General features: G+C 45.0%; 1 long non-coding RNA gene across 1 annotated transcript; it reads right to left on the bottom strand.

Moving 5' to 3' along the window:
* Positions 1-527: 527 nt before the first annotated feature.
* On the bottom strand, positions 528-24927 carry LOC119341628. The gene is made up of 4 exons (XR_005165200.1): positions 24487-24927; positions 24243-24327; positions 1908-1996; positions 528-575 (listed from the first exon to the last, which is right to left on the bottom strand). It is a non-coding gene; the product is annotated as an uncharacterized LOC119341628 (long non-coding RNA).
* Between the last annotated feature and the right edge of the window lie 819 nt (positions 24928-25746).

Here is a 25746-nt window from a genome sequence, read left to right on the forward strand (position 1 = left end):
GATCCTTAATTTTATGTATTAACGGCTGAGATTGAAAGATGCAAGCGTTACGTAAGAATATAATACATGTACAAAATAGCAGAACATGTCACATAGAAGTAGTCTACATAGGTTCCAAAACACGCGTCTACAACTAGCCCGTACAAAAAAAACTTCCTATCGACGGGTCAATGGTAAGGAAAAAAATATTAGTCAAACCTAAAAAATATAAGAAACCTAATATTAAACGTATAAGGACAACTCCCTCACGTGAGGAAAGTTCCAGGAACGAATACAAACAAACAAAACAAGTTTGATTAGCACACGGTGTGGGCATCTGATTTTCAGCCGGTCCCGGCCACCACAAACCAAGACGCCTAAACCCATATATAAATAAGTACACACGGCTGCAAAAGTACCCATCAAACAATTACAAGCCAACGACCACGGCGACTTGAACACGCCACACGCAACTCAACGTCCAGACGAAAAGCCACATCCAGCCGCTTCACTCGACGCCCCATAAAGTCACGCGTAAGCACGCCCGACGCCCGACGAAGCGACGTTGGAAGAATTGGCGCAAAATCACTTCTGACCTGATTCATCAGATTTGGTAATTGTTATTTCACAAGCTTACTTTTTATGTGTGGAATCTTCATAAATACTATATCAATTGATAAGCTGTTCCCTGTTAATTTTGAAGACATAAGAATATGGCATACAAGAAGTTGAGCGACTTAACTACAAGAGGACAGAATTGGAATATTCAAGTGAAAGTAATGAGAATTTGGGATTCAGTGAATCCTACGACCGATGAGCTTATTAGCATAGATATGATACTGATGGATGAGCAGGTTTGTTTTCTAATATATTAAATTAGATTTTTTCTGTCATATGAAGCAAATTACTAACCATATTTGATTCTTTTAACAGGGTGAAACAATCCATGCTACTATCTGGAAGAATCTTATAGACACATTTAGATCAAAGATCAATGAAAAATTTATTTATGCATTCAGCAATTTTAAGGTCGTGGAATCCACAAAATATAGGCCAGTGAGCAATGAAATTAAAATATTTTTTGCATACAATACAAAGGTAAAGGAAATAAAAGGATCTTCGAAAGTTCTCCCAGATTATTGCTTCGAGTTTGCTACCATGGACACACTAGAAGAAAGGGCCGAAAAAGAACAATGCTCAGGTATGTTTGTAGTTGTAATTATGACCTCCAAATAATTGATATTTCTAATTTTTATATCACTAATCTCCAAATATGCAGATGTCATTGGACTACTAACTCAAATGAAGCCAGTGGAGACAAGAATAACAAAAAGGAACCCACAACCTTCATATATCCGTGAGATTGAAATCCTAATGCCAGAGTAAGTGTATATGCATATGCATGTCTCAAATTTAACTAAACTTCGCCCATGTGGTTAGCACTAACTTCTCAGATTAAATTCTTTAGGGGTGATAAAATCAGAATCACGCTATGGGGAAAATTTGCTTATTTTCTGACCGAGGATGTAATCGGCAGCCAAACTGTCCTTATTATCACATCAACGATGGTGCAGAGATTCAATGGTAAGTGCATAGATCTTACATGCTATTCTTATCATTTACAAATTCTAATTGATTGATTAAATAGGTTTGTGCCTAAAGTCAACGAGTCCCACAAGAATATATATTGATCTGGATATACCAAAAACACAAGAACTTCTTGATAGGTATGAAACACCTCCAGTTTATTTTTTCACTCATAATTAGTGAGTCAGGTTGATTCAAGATTTTATATTCTTATCTACTTCATACATGTGCAGGGACTCAACAGAAAAAACCTTACCAAAGATGATCAGTATAGATAGAAGTAATCAAGGAACACTAGAAGAACAGGTGTTTTATAAGAGGATAACATTACAAGAACTTACTACAATGAGGCACGGAAACCAGTCAGACCAGGTAATGCATCAGAATTCCAATAAATGATACTATCAATCTCTGTGATACGAGATAAGACCTGCATGGACAATTCATTTAATATTAGTTACAATGAAACCACACTGTGCTTATTTATGCCTCTTAATCCCACACACCACTCAAATGCTAACACTATTTTTTCAGGATTTTGTATTCACAGCAATAGCTACAGTAGATCGTTTGCAAGAAAATATTCAATGGTAGTACATGTCATGTGACAAGTGCCACAAATTGGCTACCAAGGAAACCGAAAATAATTATTGCAAGAGTTGTGGTATATATCCAGAAAAGGTCACACCTCGGTAAGCATATTATATTACTAAAATATGAACAAGAACTGTTATATTATATTTACTCCCTACTAACACGAATCATATGTTAGGTATCGTGTTCGACTCCAAATTAGTGACCATACATCTACTACAAGTTGCACTTTATTTGACGAGGAGGCTGCAAGATTGCTTAATACATCTGCATCTAAGTTGATGGACACACAAGATGGGAAATCAGAAGAAGTGCCAAAGATTATTCAACAATTATGTGGAAGAAGACTTATATTTAGATTCAAGCTCAATGATAATAATCTCACATTTGGCACACAAAACTATGCAGTAAATAGAACATTTGTGCCCGATGATAGGCTTGAGATGCTCTATTTGGACAATAAAGCCGAGGAGGTAAAGCTACATTAACTTTTTACCATCTTCAAACTTCCTTAACTAACCCATCTTATATATGTTTCGCAGGAATTGATGGATGATGAGGTGGACACCGTGTTAATGAAGAAGCAAAACATGCCAGATACAAAGGTGATTGATTTTTTTAACTATATACGCACTTCAGATTTTAGAGGTGTGTCTAATTTTCAAAATGTATATGTTTGCAGTCACAGAATAATAAAGTTTCATCTGGCAAACTTTCATGTGAACAGGTGCCTGTGAAAGAGGAGCCACATGACAGCACTGGGACTACATTAAACAAAGATAAGCGTCAAGACAAAATATCATCGTCATCACGTGAGCTCTGCAGTGGCACTAAAAGGAGACTGAGATCTGTTGTAATATCAGACGAGTCAGAGGATGAATGCATTGAGACCAATATGCCTCAACAAAAGGGAAAAGGTGTTTGCGGGAACAAGGAACATGTTAGAGCAGAAGCCAAAAATAAAAATGGTTGAAAATGAAGATGAAGTACCGAAATCGAAGGCCAGGTGAGGGAGTCCTGGACTAGGGGGTGTCCGGATAGCCGGACTATCATCATCGGCCGGACTCCAAGACTATGAAGATACAAGATTGAAGACTTCGTCCCGTATCCGGATGGGACTTTCCTTGGCATGGAAGGCAAGCTTGGCGATACGGATATGTAGATCTCCTACCATTGTAACCGACTCTGTGTAACCCTAGCCCTCCCCAGTGTCTATATCAACCGGAGGGTTTTAGTCCGTAGGACAACAACCATTACAACAATCATACCATAGGCTAGCTTCTAGGGTTTAGCCTCCTTGATCTCGTGGTAGATCCACTCTTGTACTACCCATATCATCAATATCAATCAAGCAGGAGTAGGGTTTTACCTCCATCGAGAGGGCCCGAACCTGGGTAAAAACATCGTGTCCCTTGTCTCCTGTTACCATCCGCCTAGACGCATAGTTCGGGACCCCCTACCCGAGATCCGCCGGTTTTGACACCGACATTGGTGCTTTCATTGAGAGATCCTCTGTGACGTCGCCGATAGGAAGGATGCCTCTTCCCGTCTTCAAGGATGATATCTTCGCCAAAGGAGCCTTGGCCGCCGGCCAAACTATCCGGCTAGGTGGTTTTCTCATGACCGCCTGTTCGGCCACCGCTTCGACGATGACCTCTCGGGTCATCAAAAGCAATCTTCACATCAACTCAGAATTCGCCGAGCAGCTGGATCCAACAGAGCTCTCGTCCGTAAACGAACTCTTGGATCGCATCGCCGCCCTGGGAATCGCTACAAACTACAATAAGATTGGGCTTAAAACCGATCTGAGAGAGATTAACTCTCCCCAGGTTACCCACCACATCGCGGTGGTAGAGGAACATCGCGGCGACTCTTCTCCTATATTGAAAACTAGTCATGTCCGGGCTTCCGAACCCTCCATGCCAGATTCCCGCGGAGGGACGGACTTCGATCAAACGCTGAACCTAAAGTCAGACATCGGACCGGACTCGTTGGACAACGTTCCACTTTCCAAGCTTCCAAATTCGGAAACTTTTTGGCCCTTGAGCCTTGAGATGGGTAGGGTTCCGGACTCAATTCCACCCACCCACCCAGATATATGCGATCTATCTCTAATCCGGCAAGAGCCTGCTGAAACAGTACATCATTACTGGGCCAGATTCCTCCTGGTTATGGACAGGATAAAGGACTGCCGAGAAGATAACGCAATCTCAATTTTTTGCAATAATTGCATGGACGAGGGAATCTTGAACGCCGTCAGCCGTCGTGAAATCACACGCTTCGCCGACCTGGCATCCATAGTACGAAAGTACTGTGCGATGGAGAGTTTCCGGAAAACCGAAAATAAGTTTTGGGACAATCCGGCCCCGAATACAACCCTAGTCTGCAACAAAAGGGTGCATTATACTCAGGCACCAGGTACAAAAACCAAAAAGCAAAAAACCCATAAAGGGCACGGAACCATACTGGAGGGATGGCTTAGCGGACCCTGTAAAATTCATAGTACAGAGGGCGCCACCCCAACACATAGCCTTCGAGCATGTTGGATATTACGGCAGGTGGCCAAAAGTGGCGAGGAGCTTCTAGCCCCGGAAAACCACTCCAACAATACCGGTACGGTATCAACAGTCTTCGAAACTTTCGCATCAAACAATATGCAGAAACGAACAATCCGCAGTCTTGCCGAAGTCTACCAAGTAGCAACAACAAATCCTTGGAGCGACACGACCATCACCTTCAACGCTAGCGACGAACCTAAATTCCGAACAGCCCGAGCACCAGCCGCATTGGTCCTTAGTCCAATAGTGGACGGCTTTCAACTTACCAAGGTACTCATGGATGGCGACAGCGGATTAAACCTCATCTACGAGGAAACTCTTCAAAAAATGGAAATAGACTGGAGCCACATTGAGCGAAGCAGCACAACCTTCAGAGGAATAATCCCTAGCCAGGAAGCGCGCTGCACCAAAAAAATCACACTTGATGTGGTGTTCGGCTCGCCGGATAATTACAGGTCCGAAGAAGTCACGTTCCAAGTGGCCTCGTTCAGCAGCGGATATCAGGCTATATTAGGACGAGAGGCATTCACAATTTTTCAGGTCATACCCCATTACGGGTACATGAAGCTCAAAATGCCTGGGCCCGGCGGAATAATCACTCTCGTTAGTGATCCAGACATTGCACTCCGCGCCGAAAACAAGACAGCCGCATTAGCCCTGGAGGCACTATCCGAAACCCTAGCGGCAGAAGAACTCACCGCGCTGCGCTCTATGGTGAATAGGGACAATGTGATACTCGATAAGAGATCCAAGTCCACCTCCTTTAAACCAGCGGACGAAATAGTAAAATTCTAGGTCCATCCAACGGACCCGACAAAGACGGCCTCCATCGGGGCACAGTTGAACCCTGATGTAGACGCGCACTGCGAGAATTCCTTCGGGAAAATTGGGACATTTTGGCCTGGCACCCTTCAGATATGCCGGGAATCCCACGCAGATTGGCAGAGCATAGCCTAAATATACTAAAAGGGTTCAAGCCAGTCAAACAGGCTCTTCGACGATTTTCCGAACCCAAAAGACAGGCAATGGGATAAGAACTAGCCAAACTATTGGAAGCCGGATTCATCAGAGACATCAAACATCCGGATTGGCTAGCAAACCTGGTAATGGTACCAAAGAAGGACAAATCCTGGCGCCTATGTGTCAATTTTAAAGACCTCAACAAGGCCTGCCCAAAGGATCCCTTCCCCCTCCCCTGCATCAACCAAATAATCGATGCTACCGCAGGGCACGATTTATTGTGCTTCCTGGACGCATACTCCGGCTACCATCAAATCAAGATGGCGGAAGCGGACCAAGCCGCAACGGCGTTCATTACTCCATATGGACCATTCTGCTTCAACACGATGCCCTTCAGACTTAAAAACGCCGGCGCAACATATCAGCGCATGATTCAGACATGTCTGGCTACCCAGATCGGCAAAACAGTAGAGGCATACGTAGACGACGTAGTCGTCAAAACCAAACACGTCGAAACTCTAGTAGACGATTTGAGGATCACATTCGACAACCTCCGAGCATATGACATCAAGATGAATCCGGAAAAATGCGTTTTCGGCGTACCAGCCGGAAAGCTCCTGGGCTTCATTGTATCCGGTAGAGGAATTGAAGCAAACCCGGCCAAGATCCGAGATCTGTCACAGCTGGATATTCCAAAAGACCTCAAACAGATCCAAAAATTGACTGGATGCGTGGCGGCTCTAAGCCGCTTTATCTCCCGTTTGGGAGAAAAGGCATTGCCCCTCTATCGCCTCCTTAGACGCACCGAACACTTCGAGTGGACGGATGCTGCCACTGCCGGACTTGAAGAAATAAAAGCCATATTGGCAACAAATCCGGTCCTGGCTGCGCCAAACCTGGGCGAACCAATGTTGTTATACATCGCGGCAACACATCAAGTTGTAAGTGCGGTACTCGTCGTAGAACGAGAGACAGAAGGGCATAAATTCCCTCTTCAAAAACCAGTGTACTACGTATCCACTGTTTTAGCTCCTTGCAAGTCCCGTTACCCGCACTATCAAAAGATAGTGTATGCGGTGTTCATGGCATCCCGGAAGCTCCGACACTACTTTCAAGAGTGTTCGATAACAGTGGCCTCCGAAGTACCCCTAAATGACATTATAAACAACCGCGACGCAATGGGCAGGATTGCAAAATGGGCCATTGAGCTCTTACCATTCGATATAACTTACAAACCTCGGCGAGCTATAAAGTCGCAAGTTTTGGCTGACTTTGTCGCTGAGTGGACTGAAGCCGAACTCCCTAAAGAGTACGGCGCATACTCCAATTGGATTATGCACTTCGACGGCTCCAAAATGTTGGCCGGATTGGGGGCTGGCGTCGTATTGACGTCCCCAACCGGGGACACGGTCCAATACGTACTTCAGATCATGTACACGGACTCAAACAACGCAGCCGAGTACGAGGCCCTCTTACATGGCTTCCGGACGGCAATCTCCATGGGCATTCAACGCCTAGAGGTGCGCCGGGACTCAAACCTCGCAATATCCCAAGTAAATGGAGACTTTGACGCCAAGGATCCGAAAATGGCAGCCTATCGTAACGCTGTCCTTAGAATGTCAGCTCGGTTCGAAGGACTTGAATTCCACCATGTAGCCAGGGATAATAACCAAGTGGCCGACGTATTGGCACGCATCGGCGCAAAACGTGACGCTGTCCCTCCAAACATCTTCCTGGAACGGCTGTTTAAGCCATCCGTACTATGGGAAGAGGAGTCCGGAAACAACAAACCGGAAGCAGCCGCACCAACCGACACAGAGCAATCTGACATAATTGGCGATTCAGCCGATGAAATAACACCTTCAGCCCACGACATAATGGCAGTAATCGCCCCGTGGACAGAGCCATTCCTAGCCTACTTGCTTAGGCAGGAACTTCCCGAAGACCAAAATGAGGCCCGCTGCATAGTTCAGCGATCCAAAGCCTACAAGGTCCACGAGAAAGAACTCTATAAGAAAAGCACAACCGGAGTCCTTCAAAGGTGTATCTCCGAAGAGGAAGGGCGAAACCTTCTGGCTGAAATTCATGCCGAACTAGGCGGACACCACGCCGCAGCCCGGGCCCTTGTAGGGAAGGCATTCCGTACAGGATTTTATTGGCCGACGGCCCTGGCAGATGCTCAGGACTTAGTCCAAAGATGCGTCGGTTGTCAGCTCTTTGCTAATCAGAGCCATATGCCACCCACCGCCCTTAAAACTATACCCATTACCTGGCTGTTCGCGGTCTGGGGGCTTGACATGGTTGGACCCCTTAAAGGGGGAACCCACAAGCAAAGGTACCTATTGGTCATGGTGGATAAATTCACCAAATGGATAGAGGCCAAGCCAGTTTAAATGGCAGAGTCCGGACTAGTGATAGACTTCATATCCGGGGTAGTACACCATTATGGTGTCCCCCACAGCATCATCACCGATAACGGCACGAACTTCACGGCCGACGAGGTTAAATCATGGTGCAAAAATATGGGCATTAAGCTCGATTACGCTTCAGTCTATCATCCTCAAACCAACGGTCAAGTGGAACGAGCAAATGGTCTAATAATGAGCGGCATCAAACCCAGACTAGTGCGGTCCCTTACGAAATCTAACACGCACTAGGTAGAGGAGCTCGACTCCGTACTCTGGGGGCTGCGGACAACGCCCAACCGTACTACCGGATTCACACCATTTTTATGGTATACGGCGCAGAGGCAGTTCTGCCTAGCGACATCATTCATGACTCACCTCGAGTGCGCATGTACGAAGAAAGAGAAGCCGAACTGGATCGGCGGGACAGCTTGGACGCATTGGAGGAAGAACGCGACGTCGCCAAGGCTCGTTCCGCATTCTATCAGCAGCAGGCTCAAAGATATCAAAGCAGAGAAGTACGGGCCAAGACTTACAACGTTGGTGAACTAGTTCTACGCCTGCCGGACAAGAAAAAGGACAAGCTCAAGCCCAAATGGGAAGGCCCCTTCATTACCGATCAAGTCTTGACCGGCGGAGCGTACCGTCTACGAAATGCGTTGGACAACCGACTCGAGCCGAACCCATGGAACGCAGGCCGCCTCCGAAGATTCTATGCCTAGCGCCGGACTAAGAGTTCGTCCCCTTCCCCCGTCCAAATTTTTACACTTCAGCTGTCTTTTGTTTCTCTTTTTTCTCTCACCCCTATTCATCAAAGCCTTAAAAGGCTTACTTGCGCATCGTTCGCACGCAATTGATGTGCTATCCGCACTCATTATACCTGGGGGCTTCCTTACCAGAAGCTTAATTATAAGGGCTTCATGCCCAGCACGCGTGTCAAACTTCCACGTGTACCTTTTATTCACCAGTATATGCATCGATATGACTTAAGTTTTGGCCAAGCTGGGTTGCCTGGCTCCTGTGCTTACCCCTACGTTCCCGATTGTTCGGCTAGGAGGTAAAGGGAGCACCTCTGCGATTGTTACTGCCGGGTCAGCCGGATGTGTACCTCAGACTGGGTGAAGCCGAAAGCTAGCGTTCTTAAGGGAATATTTAGTCGGTGACTTGAAAGATGATTTTTTACCAATTTATTTATCTGCCCCCAGATGTTATCCTGCTCTTTTCGCAGTCCGGACATGCACTTTAGGGCATGCCTCCCAGGGAAAGGAACCCTTAACGGAACTATTCTTCCTGGAAGATGTTTCTTACTAACCATGTAATATAACATAACTAGTTGGGCACTTGTCTGATAAAGCACTAATGACCCCTACGCCTGGTCTCCATGCATGCCCCGGTTGTTTCTTAACCGAGAAGGTATTCGGACACACTCCGGACTCTAGGGTCCCGAGGTTGAAGCGAAAAGGTCGGCAAAGACAAACGATCTACAATCCAGCTAGAAGGCATTTTACATGTCATTTTAAAATACATTGTCAAATCGACTGACTGTATTCCTCCTCAATCCCGTCTAATAGGCTGTCTAATTTACAGTCCCGTTGGGAAAATTTAGCGGCCAACTCTACTTGGCCGTATACTAAACTCACAGGGATCTCCTTCCCATCGGGCCCCACAGGTCCGACCTCGGCCATGTGGTTGGGATCCGCCTTCTTGTACCACGTCTTCACCATGGCCCAGGCCTCCCTGGCACCTCGGTGACAGGCCGAAATCTTCCATAAATGGAAGCGCTGCCGCACTCCCTGAAGCTTCTCCGCAAGCTCCCCAAGGCCCTCGGGTAGGGAGAGGGCTGGCCATAAAGCCTGGACGACGCCGCTCATTGCCTGCCGAACTCGTTCGAGCAGTTGCAACAGCTCGGGAAGTTGATCACCCGTTGATACGGGCATCTCCTCCGCAGGGCAACCTGTGAGTACACCTACAGACATATTTTGTCAATTGACTTCCTCGCCGAACTCTTCTTTTCAAAGGAGTTCGCTCAAGCACTTACTATAGATGCCGCGACGAAGCCGCTGATTCTCCTTAACGGAGCCAGACAGCTCGGCCCGAACACCTTTCAGCTCTTCTCCAAGCTGGGCGTGGGCATCCTAGAGCTTATTCCTTTCCTGCTGCACCCTCGTCAGCACCCTCTCGCAGGCCTTCAGCTGGCGCAGTAGTTCCTGCCTGTCCGGATCTTGTCCGGCAGCACCTGCAATGTCATTATTAGACTTGCCACACACCACTTATCTTTTAAAAAATAATGTGTTACCAGGAGGGATCCCTGTGTTTCCTCCTGCGGCAGCCAGTGCGGCCTCAAGTTGGGCCTTACACTCTTGCAGCTCCTGAGACAGTTGGGTATTCTTCTTTGTAAGATCCTGCATTTCAAATGATCCTTAAATCAGTTAATATAACTACTTTAAGTCTCGGGGGCTACTGGCATATACAACTATTAAAATCTCTTACTCGTATGTATTTTACATACTGCTCCGTGGCTCTGGTCAAACCATCTTGAGCAGGACGGAGGTGCGCGTCCCCCGCGTTAAAGGCATTCAACGCCTCAGGGGAGAAGCACGCGTCACAAAAAACTGTCCGGCGGCGCCTGTGGTTCATGGCGCTCTCCACCTCAGACTTGGTGGCGGACAGTCTGTCGGCATCCTCCGTTGGAGGAGTATCCGGCTCGCGCCTTGCGCTGGCCTCCCCCTCCAGACCAGGTGCTGGAGCTTGGCTGGTAGAGGCTGGGTTGGCAACCTCTACGCCCGCAGTCTGGCGGGCACTTTTTCTCCTACATAAGTCATGAGCACTCAAACGATTCCTAGGAACGTTGCTCTAAATAATGAACCGTGAGCTATACCTTTGCGGCGACGTTTCAATCCGCGCCGCTGAAAGATCGTGGATGTCGCCTAGAGGGGGGGGTGAATAGGCGCTTCAAAATAATTACGGTTGTGGCTTGAACAAATGCGGAATAAACCTAACGGTTAATTTGTCAAGCAGAAAACCTAAAACAACTAGGCTCACCTATGTGCACCAACAACTTATGCTAAGCAAGATAAGCAACTATGTGATAGCAAGATATATGACAAAGAACAATATGGCTATCACAAAGTAAAGTGCATAAGAAAAGGGCTCGGGTAAGAGATAACCGAGGCACGCGGAGACGACGATGTATCCCGAAGTTCACACCCTTGCGGATGCTAATCTCCGTTTGGAGCGGTGTGGAGGCACAATGCTCCCCAAGAAGCCACTAGGGCCACCGTAATCTCCTCACGCCCTCGCACAATGCAAGATGCCGTGATTCCACTAAGGGACCCTTGAGGGCGGTCACCGAACCCGTACAAATGGCGACCCTTGGGGGCGGTCACCGAACCCGTACACTTTGGCAACCCTTGGGGAAGGTCACCGGAACCCGTCAAATTGCTCGGGGCGATCTCCATAACCTAATTGGAGATCCCGACGCTTGCCCGGAGCTTTACACCACAATGATTGAGCATCGAACACCACCAACCGTCTAGGGCGCCCAAGCACCCAAGAGGAACAAGCTCAAGGGCACCAAGCACCCAAGAGTAATAAGCTTCTCAACTTGTAAATTCCACGTATCACGTGGAGAACTCAAACCGATGCACCAAATGCAAGGGCAAGGGCACACGAAGTGCCCAAGTCCTTCTCTCCCAAATCCCACCGAAGCAACTAATGCTAGGGAGGAAAATGAGAGGAAGAACGAAAGAAGAACACGAAGAACTCCAAGATCTAGATCCAAGGGGTTCCCCTCACTTAGAGGATAAAGTGATTGGTGGAAATGTGGATCTAGATCTCCTCTCTCTTTTCCCTCAAAAACTAGCAAGAATCCATGGAGGGATTGAGAGTTAGCAAGCTCAAAGAAGGTCAACAATGGGGGAAGAACACAAGCTCAAAGAATAAGGTTCATTGGGGAAGAATACCCCCTTTTATAGGTGGGAAAAAATCCAACCGTTATGCTCACAACCCGCACAGAGCGGTACTATCGCTCGTCCTTACGGTACTACCGCTAGGGATCGCGGTACTACTGCTTGCGGTACAAAAAATATACTTCCGTACCTACCTCCGCAGGACTTGGGATGAGTTTTTTTGTCCGGAGCAGTACTACCGCTCTAGGAGCCGCGGTAGTACCGCTCTGGAGCGGTAGTAAAAAATTACATCCACTCCAATTCGCGGTAGTACCGCTGCAGCCTTTTCAGAACACCAAAACTGCCACAACTTTTGCAAACGGACTCCGAATTCGATGAAACCAAGTTTGTTGGAAAGCTAGAGACAAGGGCTAACACAATCTTGAAAGAAATACCAATAATAAGCAAATGAGAAAAGGCCCAAAAGAAAATGGTGAGAACCCTTCCTCGGAGAAGACCGGTAAAAACCTCCAACACCGAAAACATCATAGAAGATGCATGCAAACTCCGTTTTCGATGAACTCAAGCTTGTCATCAAGATGACCATAAGCTCTAAGACTCACAAAGAGAGTCAAACAAGAACCAAGAAATATGATGCAAGGATGCAATGGTTTGAGCTCTCTACGAACGATACGATCAAGCAACTCATCAAGAGCCCCCCTTGATAGTACGGCAATCGATCCTATAACCCGGTCTCCCACAACTACCATGAGACCGGTAAAATAGAAAACCTATCAAGGGCAAACCTTTGCCTTGCACATGGTCCACTTGAGCTAGATGATGACGATCTTCACTCCCTCAAGTTGGACCACCTTTCTTGATTGCGTTGGCTCGATGAAGACTAGATGATTGCTCCCCCATAGTCCACTATGGGTGAGCCACTCTTCGGCTCATCTTCACAAGTCTATTGACACCACAATGGATGGCAAGATTCAAGCACTTGATCTCTTCGTGATGCTCCACTTGAACTTGCACACGGCAATCTTGATGACGATCACCACTTGATGTCATCCTTTCCATGGGTTGTATGATATCTTCCTCTTGATGCAAGCCCATGGATACGTACCTAACCCCACATAGAACTCTTACATAGACCATGGGTTAGTACACAAAGTGCAATGGACAATGCTTACCATACCATGGGATCACTTGATCCCTCTCGGTACATCTTCTACGCTTTGTGAGTTAATCAACTTGATTCACTATTGACTTAGTCTTGATCAACCTTGAATCTTTGCAACTCTCTTCATTTGGATGATGTATTGAAGGTAAACATGAATGATCACACAACCTTCTTCTTCAAGACATGCTTGCAATAAGCTCAACACCCGCATGACCAATCTTTGGATAATTCCTTAATAGCACCTTGGTCAACTCATAAACTCCTTGAAACCAACACATGGACTTCAAGAAAAACCTATGGACAAATCCTTCAAATATAACTCAAGACAACCATTAGTCCATAGAGATTGTCATCAATTACCAAAACCAAACATGGGGGCACCGCATGTTCTTTCAATCTCCCCCATTCTGGTAATTGATGACAATCACTTTCAAGAGAGTTTATACAAGGAATTATGCATCACCATGCAATGCAACAACCAATGATGCATGAGAATGAGATGCAAATGCTTAGGAACCAAAACCAAAGCAAGGAGAAAACTCAGAAGACTTCTCCACAAAACTCCCACAATACTCTCTGAAACTCCTCCCCCATTGGCATCGATTGCTAAAATGGGTGAAAAGCTAAGAAGGCCAAAATAAAAGGTGTTCCTCCATAAATTGTGTATTTCTCAACAAAAGAGTGGAATGCAATACACATATCCAACTGCCAATACTTGGAGGAAGACAAACTATACTAAGGCCCAAAGATTGCAACAAAAAGATATGACACAAAGACATAACAAAGAGAGACACAAGCAATCAGAAGATACCAATTGAAGCAAGCAATCAACGGATATCAATTGAACCAACTAGACCAATGATCCTACGTGCCACAAGAATAAAGATATTATGATAACCGCAAAGGAGTGTTCTAAAGAAACTAGAGAAGCTCCCCATGATTTGTGCACACATAAGAATTTTTGTATTTGAATACAAAGTGCACAAAATAGGATCATAGCTCCCCCAAAATCAATAGAAACTCACATTCAGTGCAAGAGAGCATATAGGAAACAAAGCCTAGCGCTTGCAACAAGCACATGGTTGAGCACCATGTAAAAGAGGCAACTTAAGAATAGGCTCAACCAAAATGATGTGTGTGAGTCATGACGAAGCACTTGAGAAGACTAAAATTAGGATGAGCATTAAGCATCAACATAGTCTTGAAAGAATGAGGCACACGGTGCAAGGCCTATCATTCCCACACACAACTAGCAAATGGGTTCACAAGCTTACTAATAAGCATATAAAGAACTTATGCTTGTGACGACCTGTGGTGAAGATAGAAGATGAAAGCCTCATCAAGACGAGGGATGCCAATTAAGATGGCAAAAGCCTTGTAAAGATAAGGATGAGGAAAATAATCTTCACCACACAAGAGTGCGTCAAGATGCAACGATAGAGGACACACACTCAAGGCAAAAACTTTCACGGAGCCACCAAAGAAATAAGATAAGAAAGACAAGGTGGGCGTGAAAGAAAAGATATCAACTAGAGATGTAATTTCTCTCAAGTGTATAAGGTTCTATGTAGACGAAATCATGATGATATATATATATATATATATATCTACAAAGAAGGATGTACACCCGAAATAGTTACAACACGAAGGAACAAGATATCCACAAGGAAGTCATAAATATACCAATAAGATATTTGCTTGAAAGCATAGCACTTGCTAGATATGGTCTTATTGTATATAAATGAATTCCAATCACACATCCATCAAAGACATCACAACTAGCAACAAGAGATCATCGTTGGGATGCTTTGAGAAAGGAAACAAGTATCACAAGATATGAAATGAATATTATGCCAAGATGCAACCTACACAAGGTTGAAAGCAAGAGAGGAAAGCATGAATAGATACTTGTTACCGAGATATCATTGGAAGGATGTAGTAGATACCAATTGAAGGTAGATAGTAGTTCATTGATCATCCTAGCTTGACTCCAATATGCACATGGTGACAACACGTTCCTTGTGAGTGAGCCGAGCATCCAATGTATCTCCAAATGTTCCTAGAAGAACAACACAAACTAAACTGTACCCAAACTCATTGGGACCACATAATTAGAAACACCAATACATAGGACAAACTACACATAAATATGTGCATATAGATATGAAAATAAATATCATGCACATCTCATCCAATTTGAGACTTGGTTGAGTTTCCCTTATATATTGGGTCAAAGAAAGAAAGCATGCCAAATAAAATACATGAAGTAAACATGCATGCTCAAAACTTTCAAGAACCGAAACGAAAAGACAAAGAAATGCCAAGCGAAAAGGATACCAAATGGAGAAATCATCACTTGGAAGATATCATTAAAGATACATCAAGGAATGAGATATCCATCGATACACACTAAAATAAAGATGTCAAACTCCCAATGAGAGGATGGTTCCAAACAAACCAAGCTCTCAACAAAGTTTCATGATGGCACAAGGTACCAAAAGAAAACGGCTTTCCTTCCACCAACACACACTTGATAAGGATCACAAGAAAAGTGTTCTAAAGAAAATAGGATAGCTCCCCCATGATTTGTGCACTATAGAGAATTTGCTTTGAATACCAAATGCACAAGGTGGGATCACCACTATCACTATATTTAGAAAACACTAGACAAGAACAAGAAATTAACAAGATCCACAAGTGGTATGGAAGACAACGGGAGTTGACACAAACCTTGGCTAGAGAAAAGGCAAATAAAAACAAAAGCCAATGTAAATATGATCAATTAAATTCTACCACACACAAATGACTACCAATTGTCAAAAGACAAGAAGTAGATGGAAAGAATTCCCGGTGGTAGATAGCAAGGATATCCAACATCATCTTCACACCACACACAAGCAAATTGCAACTTGTAGAGCTAACATGCCACCTAGGAACAAGATAATCTACAATATCAACACTAGGTGACAACATCTCAAATGTACACATTTTCTAGGCTAGTAATATACATAGCATATTACTCCCCCATAATGTGATACCAATGAAGAAAACTTAACAAGAGGCAATAAGAGGATCCAACACAAGATAATCAATGGAATTTTTAGAATTTGAATTTCTCATGAGAGATATACCACCTAGCGACTAGATAATCTTGAAATATCAATACTAGATGGTATTACTCATGTGCACACCACTCCCCCATAATGGATATTCCATTAATTCTCACAAGAGCCGACTGAGAAATAAACAAGATGCACTAAGGCTCAACGAACGACACACAAGTACATGATGTGCAAACCAACATACACAAAGGCAATTTGGAGACACATCATATACAAACACATGCAAGGAACAAAACCAAAACATGCAAAGGGGCAAGTAACTTTCAATGTAAACAATTTAAGTACAAGTTACCGCACGGAGGCACATTGGATATAAGTTATAAACTTGACGATTCAATAGACTTGGCTTGAGACAATAAGAGTGATGAAGTCCCCTTAATTCTTCATAATGTAGCCAAGTATCCAATGCCCTCCAACAACACCTATTGATCAAGTTTGAGCTAGTTGGTCCCCAACCAAGTTGGGTCCTAAGAGGTTAGTCACAATAGGCTTGGCTACCCAAATGGTTCTTTGCTTCAAACCACTTTGAGTACCAACAAACTTGGCAAACACATTGCCAACCTTATCCTTCCCAAGAGAATAGACATCATCAATAACAATTGGGTTGGATAAGTTACCACTAGTGCATGAAGAAGCAAGGTGACCTTTCTCACGACATAGATAGCAACGTATACTCTTCACTTTCTTCTCACTTGATTTCTCAACTTGAGAAGCATTAGCTTGAGTCTTCTTGGGAAGAGGCCTTTCTTCAACTTGAGGTTGAGCATGAGAATGCACTTGTAGCCGCTTCCCTTGTTGCTTGACACTAATGGCCTTCTTCTTCAATGGGCAAGATCTAACATGATGCCCTTCAATTTTGCACTTGAAGCAAATAATCTTTGCCGAATTCTTGACTTGTTTTTTTGCCCTTCTTCTTGTTGATCTTGGACTTCTTCTTCTTGTTGGAGTTGAATCCAAGTCCACCTTTGTCATTGGGGGATTTTTGCACACTCAAGATATTGTTGAGTGTGAATTTTCCTTGATGACTCTTTTCCAAGTCTTTCTTCAAAGAAGTGACTTGGGCCTTGAGCTTTTTGATTTCCTCTACATGGTTAGTCTCAACACAAGTACTAGAGGAAGTATAAGCTTCATCGTTAGAGCAACAAGGCAAGGAAAGCAATTCATCACAAGATGTACCAACATTGTGAATAGATGAATTACAAGGACTAGCACATGGCAATATACTATTTTGATTAGAAGTAGTGCTAGTATCCACATGAGGCTCACTAGATGTTACCTTAGCAATCATGGCCTCATGAGCTATCTTTAGCACACTATGGGATACTAGAAGATCATCATGAGAGCTTGAGAGCTTTTCATGACTTTCTTCCAATTTCCCATAATTGCTAGATAGCACCTCAAGTTGAGCCCGTAGCTCAACATTCTCCTTCAAAATGGATGCTTCACAAGTAATAGAGTTAGTAGAACAAGCATCATCATTTACAACAATAGGAGAGGACAACTTGGCAAGCTCTTTTAAATAAGAAGCTTCAAGTTGGGCATGAGACTCGGTGAGTTTGATGAGCTCACCCTTGATGACCCTTGAGCCATTTTCGAGGTGCTCAAAATCCTCAAGGAGTCTAGCATGAGAAACCTCAAGCTTAGCATTTTTAGTTTTGAAATCATTGGCCACCTCAAGAGCTCTATCATGAGATTCCCTCACTCTAGATAATTCTAGAGAAAAAGTCTCCTCAAGAGATTCGGAGGTGGTTTGTTCATGTTCAAGAGCTTGAGATAGCTCCGCGATCTCATTTGCGTAATCACGCCCATGAGCTTCCATTTTCTCAATGGTGGCCTCATGCTCCTCTAGATGAGATTCCAACTCCTCAATGTATTTCTTGCCATCAATGGCAATGGACATTATTTCCATGAAGTTCGAACGAGCAATTTTATTTTTATGAAGAGCTTTAAAAATCATTTCCCCCTTAGTTTTTAAGGAGGCAACATTATCATTCTCTTCATCATTATCCTCATCATCATTAGCATCAACATCATCATCAAGATACATATTGGGGTACAAAGTAGGAGATACCTTTGACGCCTTAGCCATAAGGCAAAAAGCAATAGATGATGATGTAGGATCCCTTGAGGCACCATTAAACACCACATCTTGTTCCATGGAGTGTTCGGTTTCCTCTACATTGTTAGCACAACAATTCGAGGAAATAGATGCATTTTTATCATGGCAACAAGACATAGCAAGCATATCATCATGAGATTTAGTCAAGCAATTTCTACATGATATGCAAGGACTATCAACACAAGCATGTGAAACATTTGGAGTGCTAGAAGTGTTAAAGTCCAAAGATGAAGCATTGCAATAAGAAAGTGATGAAGGAGTATCAACAATAAGCCCACTATCATCATTGCAATGGACACCACTACTCACCATGTCATTACCATGTGGCAAACCACTTGTAGGTGAAGTAGAAGAAGTTGAGAAGACAACGCGGCCGGAGGTGGAGGGAGAACAATCATCCTTACAAAAATTGGACACACCATATTTATCTTGAAGCTTTGTCCACAACTCATGAGCATCCCGGAACGGCATGAGTTGAAATACATTGCTCAAAGCATCGAAAAGCACATTAGAAGCTTGAGCATTGAGATAAGAGTTTTTCTCATCCTCTAAAGATAATCTTTGGGGATCCTTTGGAGGAGAAAAACCCATATCTACAATTTGCTCTAAATTTGGGTCTATGACCCTAAAGAGATTAAGCATGTGAATTACCCAAACATCAAAATTTGTGCCATCGAAACTAAGAGTGTCAGAGAATCCTAATCCTCTAGTCGACATCTTTACTCTCTAGGCGGTTAAGCCCAACAAAGAGAGACGAGGCTCTGATACCAATTGAAAGATCGTGGATGTCGCCTAGAGGGGGGGTGAATAGGCGCTTTAAAATAATTACGGTTGTGGCTTGAAAAAATGCGGAATAAACCTAACGGTTAATTTGTCAAGCACAAAACCTAAACAACTAGGCTCACCTATGTGCACCAACAACTTATGCTAAGCAAGATAAGCAACTATGTGATAGCAAGATATATGACAAAGAACAATATGGCTATCACAAAGTAAAGTGCATAAGTAAAGGGCTCGGGTAAGAGATAACCGAGGCACGCGGAGACGATGATGTATCCCGAAGTTCACACCCTTGCGGATGCTAATCTCCGTTTGGAGCGGTGTGGAGGCATAATGCTCCCCAAGAAGCCACTAGGGCCACCGTAATCTCCTCACGCCCTCGCACAATGCAAGATGCCGTGATTCCACTAAGGGACCCTTGAGGGCGGTCACCGAACCCGTACAAATGGCGACCCTTGGGGGCGGTCACTGAACCCGTACACTTTGGCAACCCTTGGGGGCGGTCACCGGAACCCGTCAAATTGCTCGGGGTGATCTCCACAACCTAATTGGAGACCCCGACGCTTGCCCGGAGCTTTACACCACAATGATTGAGCTCCGAACACCACCAACCGTCTAGGGCGCCCAAGCACCCAAGAGGAACAAGCTCAAGGGCACCAAGCATCCAAGAGTAATAAGCTTCTCAACTTGTAACTTCCACGTATCACGTGGAGTGCACCAAATGCAATGGCAAGGGCACACGGAGTGCCCAAGTCCTTCTCTCCCAAATCCCACCGAAGCAACTAATGCTAGGGAGGAAAATGAGAGGAAGAACGAAAGAAGAACATGAAGAACTCCAAGATCTAGATCCAAGGGGTTCCCCTCACTTAGAGGAGAAAGTGATTGGTGGAAACGTGGATCTAGATCTCCTCTCTCTTTTCCCTCAAAAACTAGCAAGAATCCATGGAGGGATTGAGAGTTAGCAAGCTCAAAGAAGGTCAACAATGGGGGAAGAACACAAGCTCAAAGGATAAGGTTCATTGGGGAAGAAGACCCCCTTTTATAGGTGGGAAAAAATCCAACCGTTATGCTCACAACCCGCACAGAGCGGTACTATCGCTCGTACTCACGGTACTACCGCTAGGGATCGCGGTACTACTGCTTGCTGTACAAAAAATATACTTCCGTACCTACCTCCGCAGGACTTGGGACGAGTTTTTTGGTCTGGAGCGGTACTACTGCTCTAGGAGCCGCGGTAGTACCGCTCTGGAGCGGTAGTAAAAAATTACATCCGCTCCAATTCGCGGTAGTACCGCTGCAGCCTTTTCAGAACACCAAAACTGCCACAACTTTTGCAAACGGACTCCGAATTCGATGAAACCAAGTTTGTTGGAAAGCTAGAGAAAAGGGCTAACACAATCTTGAAAGAAATACAAATAATAAGCAAATGAGAAAAGGCCCAAAAGAAATTGGTGAGAACCCTTCCTCAGAGAAGACCGGTAAAAACCTCCAACACCGAAAACATCATAGAAGACGCATGCAAACTCCGTTTTCGATGAACTCAAGCTTGTCATCAAGATGACCATAAGCTCTAAGACTCACAAAGAGAATCAAACAAGAACCAAGAAATATGATGCAAGGATGCAATGGTTTGAGCTCTCTATGAACGATACTATCAAGCAACTCATTGATAGCCCCCCTTGATAGTACGGCAATCGATCCTATAACCCGGTCTCCCACAACTACCATGAGACCGGTAAAATAGAAAACCTATCAAGGGCAAACCTTTGCCTTGCACATGGTCCACTTGAGCTAGATGATGACGATCTTCACTCCCTCAAGTTGGACCACCTTTCTTGATTGCGTTGGCTCGATGAAGACTAGATGATTGCTCCCCCATAGTCCACTATGGGTGAGCCACTCTTCGGCTCATCTTCACAAGTCTATTGACACCACAATGGATGGCAAGATTCAAGCACTTGATCTCTTCGTGATGCTCCACTTGAACTTGCACACGGCAATCTTGATGACGATCACCACTTGATGTCATCCTTTCCATGGGTTGTATGATATCTTCCTCTTGATGCAAGCCCATGGATACGTACCTAACCCCACATAGAAATCTCACATAGACCATGGGTTAGTACACAAAGTGCAATGGACAATGCTTACCATACCATGGGATCACTTGATCCCTCTCGGTACATCTTCTACGCTTTGTGAGTTAATCAACTTGATTCACTATTGACTTAGTCTTGATCAACCTTGAATCTTTGCAACTCTCTTCATTTGGATGATGTATTGAAGGTAAACATGAATGATCACACAACCTTCTTCTTCAAGACATGCTTGCAATAAGCTCAACACCCGCATGACCAATCTTTGGATAATTCCTTAATAGCACCTTGGTTAACTCATAAACTCCTTGAAACCAACACATGGACTTCAAGAAAAACCTATGGACAAATCCTTCAAATATAACTCAAGACAACCATTAGTCCATAGAGATTGTCACCAATTACCAAAACCAAACATGGGGGCACCGCATGTTCTTTCAGCCGCGCTCCTCTTCCGCCTACTGGGCCGGACTGACCCTTGTTGGTCAGCCACCGCGGGCTCGGCTTCCCGCCTTGAAGGCGCCTCCTATAAAACACCATTACGGTGGTCAGAGATGAGCAAGGAAGAAATAATGGTGTCAGGACTTCGGTCACAATCACCTGAGAAGCCGGATATAGGCCGGGGTAGTCAGCCGTAATGGCGACTAAAGCATTGTCCATGCTGAGTTGGTGGAACACCCCGTCAATTAGCTCCACCTTTATGTCCGGGTCCTCTTCGGAGGCCGGATCCTGGGATCTCTCTGGATCCTCGGGTTGCGGAGCTGGACTAAGCATGCCCTCCACAACCCGACGCAGCTCCTGCGTCGAAAGCATAATATAAGAAACTTAAACTTTGAAAGCATGGGTCGGGCACTCAAGGTGTTCGCTTACCCAACGCCGAGGGTTATTCATGGAGAACCCATTCAACGGGCTCGTCTGGAGGAAATCCTCCTTCTCCCCCTTGTACAGGCCGGACAAGATCTTCGCCAGGTCTTCGGCCGATCCCGGCCCTTTGCGGCCATGACGGGTGGCATCGTCCTCCCCATTGAAATCCCACATAGGGTGGCCCCTGTATTGCAGCGGCTGCACCCCTCGCATAATGCACGTTGCCATGACTCCAATCATGGTCAACCCGGAATGGGCCAATAACCTTTTCCGGCCCATCAAATAATGGACGCTCTTGTCTTCCTCCAGTTGGGGGCTTCGTGGGCGCCAGCTAAGGCGTTTCTTCAGAGGAGCATTACTAAACTCTGGGAGACCGATCCGAACAGGGTCCGGCAGCGGAGCGTCTTCTACTTAAAACCATTCTGAAGGCCAGTCTTCGGACGCCTTCTTAGGGGTTCCGGATGGATATCCGGTCCAGGCGATGCGCCATATTTCAGCACCGCCCACTTGATATATGGACCCCTCGTGAGAGCGGGGTACAAGGCAGAACAACCTCTTCCACAGCACGAAATGGGGCTCGACGCCCAGAAATAGCTCGCAAAGAGCTACGTAACCCGTGATATGCAGGATAGAGGTGGGTGTGAGGTGATGGAGCTGGAGTCTGTAGAACTCCAGGAGCCCACGGAGGAACGGATGTATAGGGAATCCGAGCCCCCTTATCAGATAGGGGACGAAGCATACCCGCTCCCCTTTGTTGGGACTTGGGGTAGCCTCCGCTTGCTTCCCACCTTTGTAAGTGGCCAGCCCGGCTCGAACCGGAACCATGAAGCCCGGAGGGAGATATCCCTCCGCTTGGAGCGTCACCAGCTCGTTGTGCGGGACAGAACATCTCCTCCAATCTCCTGGCAGAGGGCTGGGAGCGCGAGAAGAGGATCCGCGTCGACGGTCCATGATGAAATGGATTTTTGGTCAGAAGCGCTCCTATGAGTACTCGCAGAAGGAAGATGGTGTGATTTGGATCTGGATTCTTGCCTCTCTTATAGGCAGGTTATTTGCGCAGCTAGGGGGTAAAACATAAAAGATACCCTGGCTTTTCGCATTCGTGCGACGCATGGAAGAAGGCCATTATTGGGCGTGGAAGCCAAGAAGCGCGACATTGATAAGAAAGCCGGACACTGTTCGGCAGGTACATGGAACTTAAAGGAGAACCCGCCTTGCAACGCCGAAGACTATATACGCGCTGGACTTATCGCCATTGAAGCCTGGTTTGGGGGCTACTGAGGGAGTCCTGAACTAGGGGGTGTCCGGATAGCCGGACTATCATCATCGGCCGGACTCCAAGACTATGAAGATACAAGATTGAAGACTTCGTCCCGTGTCCGGATGAGACTTTCCTTGGCGTGGAAGGCAAGCTTGGCGATACGGATATGTAGATCTCCTACCATTGTAACCGACTCTGTGTAACCCTAGCCCTCCCCGGTGTCTATATAAACCGGAGAGTTTTAGTCCGTAGGACAACAACCATTACAACAATCATACCATAGGCTAGCTTCTAGGGTTTAGCCTCCTTGATCTCGTGGTAGATCCACTCTTGTACTACCCATATCATCAATATCAATCAAGCAGGAGTAGGGTTTTACCTCCATCGAGAGGGCCCGAACCTGGGTAAAAACATCGTGTCCCTTGTCTCATGTTACCATCCGCCTAGACGCACAGTTCGGGACCCCCTACCCGAGATCCGCCGGTTTTGACACCGACACCAGGAGAAAAAGGATGTTATCAAGATAATTAGTGGATCAGTAGCTTATCAAATAAATAGTGAGACTGTCTATTTGTATCGACCAAGATAAGTAGAGTATTTGATTGACATCGACTATGATAAGGATACTTATTAGATTAAGGGTGTGAATGTTACCAATGTTCTTAGTCTATAACAGATCGATAACTTTCTTCATGTAGTTTCCTTATGCACATGCTATTTTAGGCAAATCTTTACGAGGTCAGCATAATAGACAAGAACATACTACAAGACTAGAGTTTCACACATTAGGATTTACTTCACAATTTGAAGAAACTATACTTCGCCAGAACAATAGAGAGGAACATACCTTGCTTCATCTGTAACTTAATAGCAGGATTTGATATAAGCAAATCCATGGCGTCTTGCTAGCACAAGTGAGCTGCTCAACAAACCTATAACAAAATTAATATCCAAGGTGAACAAACTTTCTCTTCATAAGGCCCTTTTTAAGGGAAAAGGCATCATTTCTTGCAAATAACAAATTAAAAATACTATGGAGTACAATACTATTATGGATAAAGTATAAGAAATAATCCTCGGTTGGCACTTACAGTTAGTGGTAGCCTGACAGCAAGAACAATGAGAAGGCCAGCATCTCATGGTCGTCGGCTGCTATTTGTATTCTCTAGATGTCAGATCTAATAACTCACTCAGTACATGACTCGGTGATTTCCCTCGCAGCCTCCTCCACTGGGCCAAACTACAACACCTCTGCCATGGACCTCTAGCCGTACGCCAAGAAGAGGTCATCATCTTGGCCGAAACCCTTGAGAACGCTCCGCCGGACTCCACGAGGTCGTCGAGAATCCACATCCTTGAGAATGCGACGGACGCGTCCGCGCACTCTGCTCAACGGCAAACTGTGCCAGTACCTACACGAAGAGAAATGGGAAGGAATGAATCAGCCGTGATGGTTTGAGAATCAATTTGGTGATGGCAAGCAGCGAGATCTTAATCAGCCGGCTAATGGAAGAAGTGGTGCGTGCGGATGGATAAGGATGCTGGAGGGGAACGATTGAGTTGAGAGTTTTTTTATTTATATATATAAAGGAGGGGAGTTGTAAGTAGATGATGATAACCTGTACGGGTTGTTTATACGTGGTGTTGTCAAAACTGCTGGGCCTGAATAGGCTTCATACGTGGGGCATGTAAAGTTGGGCTTGGAATTTATCTATCTACAGTATACATTTCCCAAAAAAAACTATAGTATACCGTAATCGTTATGAACTCGGTTCCTACTCCGTGTTGAATAGGCTGATCCGAGCACACGTTGGTGTGCTACCCTTATATAGCTGAACATACACTTCGATTAACCAAGGGATCCTATCATCTAGACTTTTGGATCATCAATCCGTCCAAAACTAAACAAGATTATTTAGAATCGACCTAGATTGAATCGCTGGAAGAACTTGCACGCGAATCAGACTTGCCAGACTTCAGATCAGACGGTACGTGCAAAACTACTACTATCAGCAATTCAAAGCAACCTCATGAATTTTTTATTCATTATTACATTGTTTTACACTTAGGCATATAATACTGACTCAACTAAGCTATTCTCACACGTCATGCCTTGGCTCTTCACATAAGCTCTATTTTCTTTTAGAAAACAGTACCAGCTTCTGTGATGAACTAAAAGTGACATACAGACTGATAAAATCATGGCAGCAATAGAAAGATATGCTCTAATAATTTTGTACATCATACGAAATACTTTCCAGGATCAGTACAGGATTTGCTTTGCAGCAAAGATACAATTGTGACAATAATTTATTAGCAGAAGCGTGTGAAGCTTTACAAATTTTAAAAAC

Source organism: Triticum dicoccoides, chromosome 7B (genome assembly GCF_002162155.2).
Source record: "Triticum dicoccoides isolate Atlit2015 ecotype Zavitan chromosome 7B, WEW_v2.0, whole genome shotgun sequence".
Lineage (NCBI taxonomy): Eukaryota > Viridiplantae > Streptophyta > Magnoliopsida > Poales > Poaceae > Triticum > Triticum dicoccoides.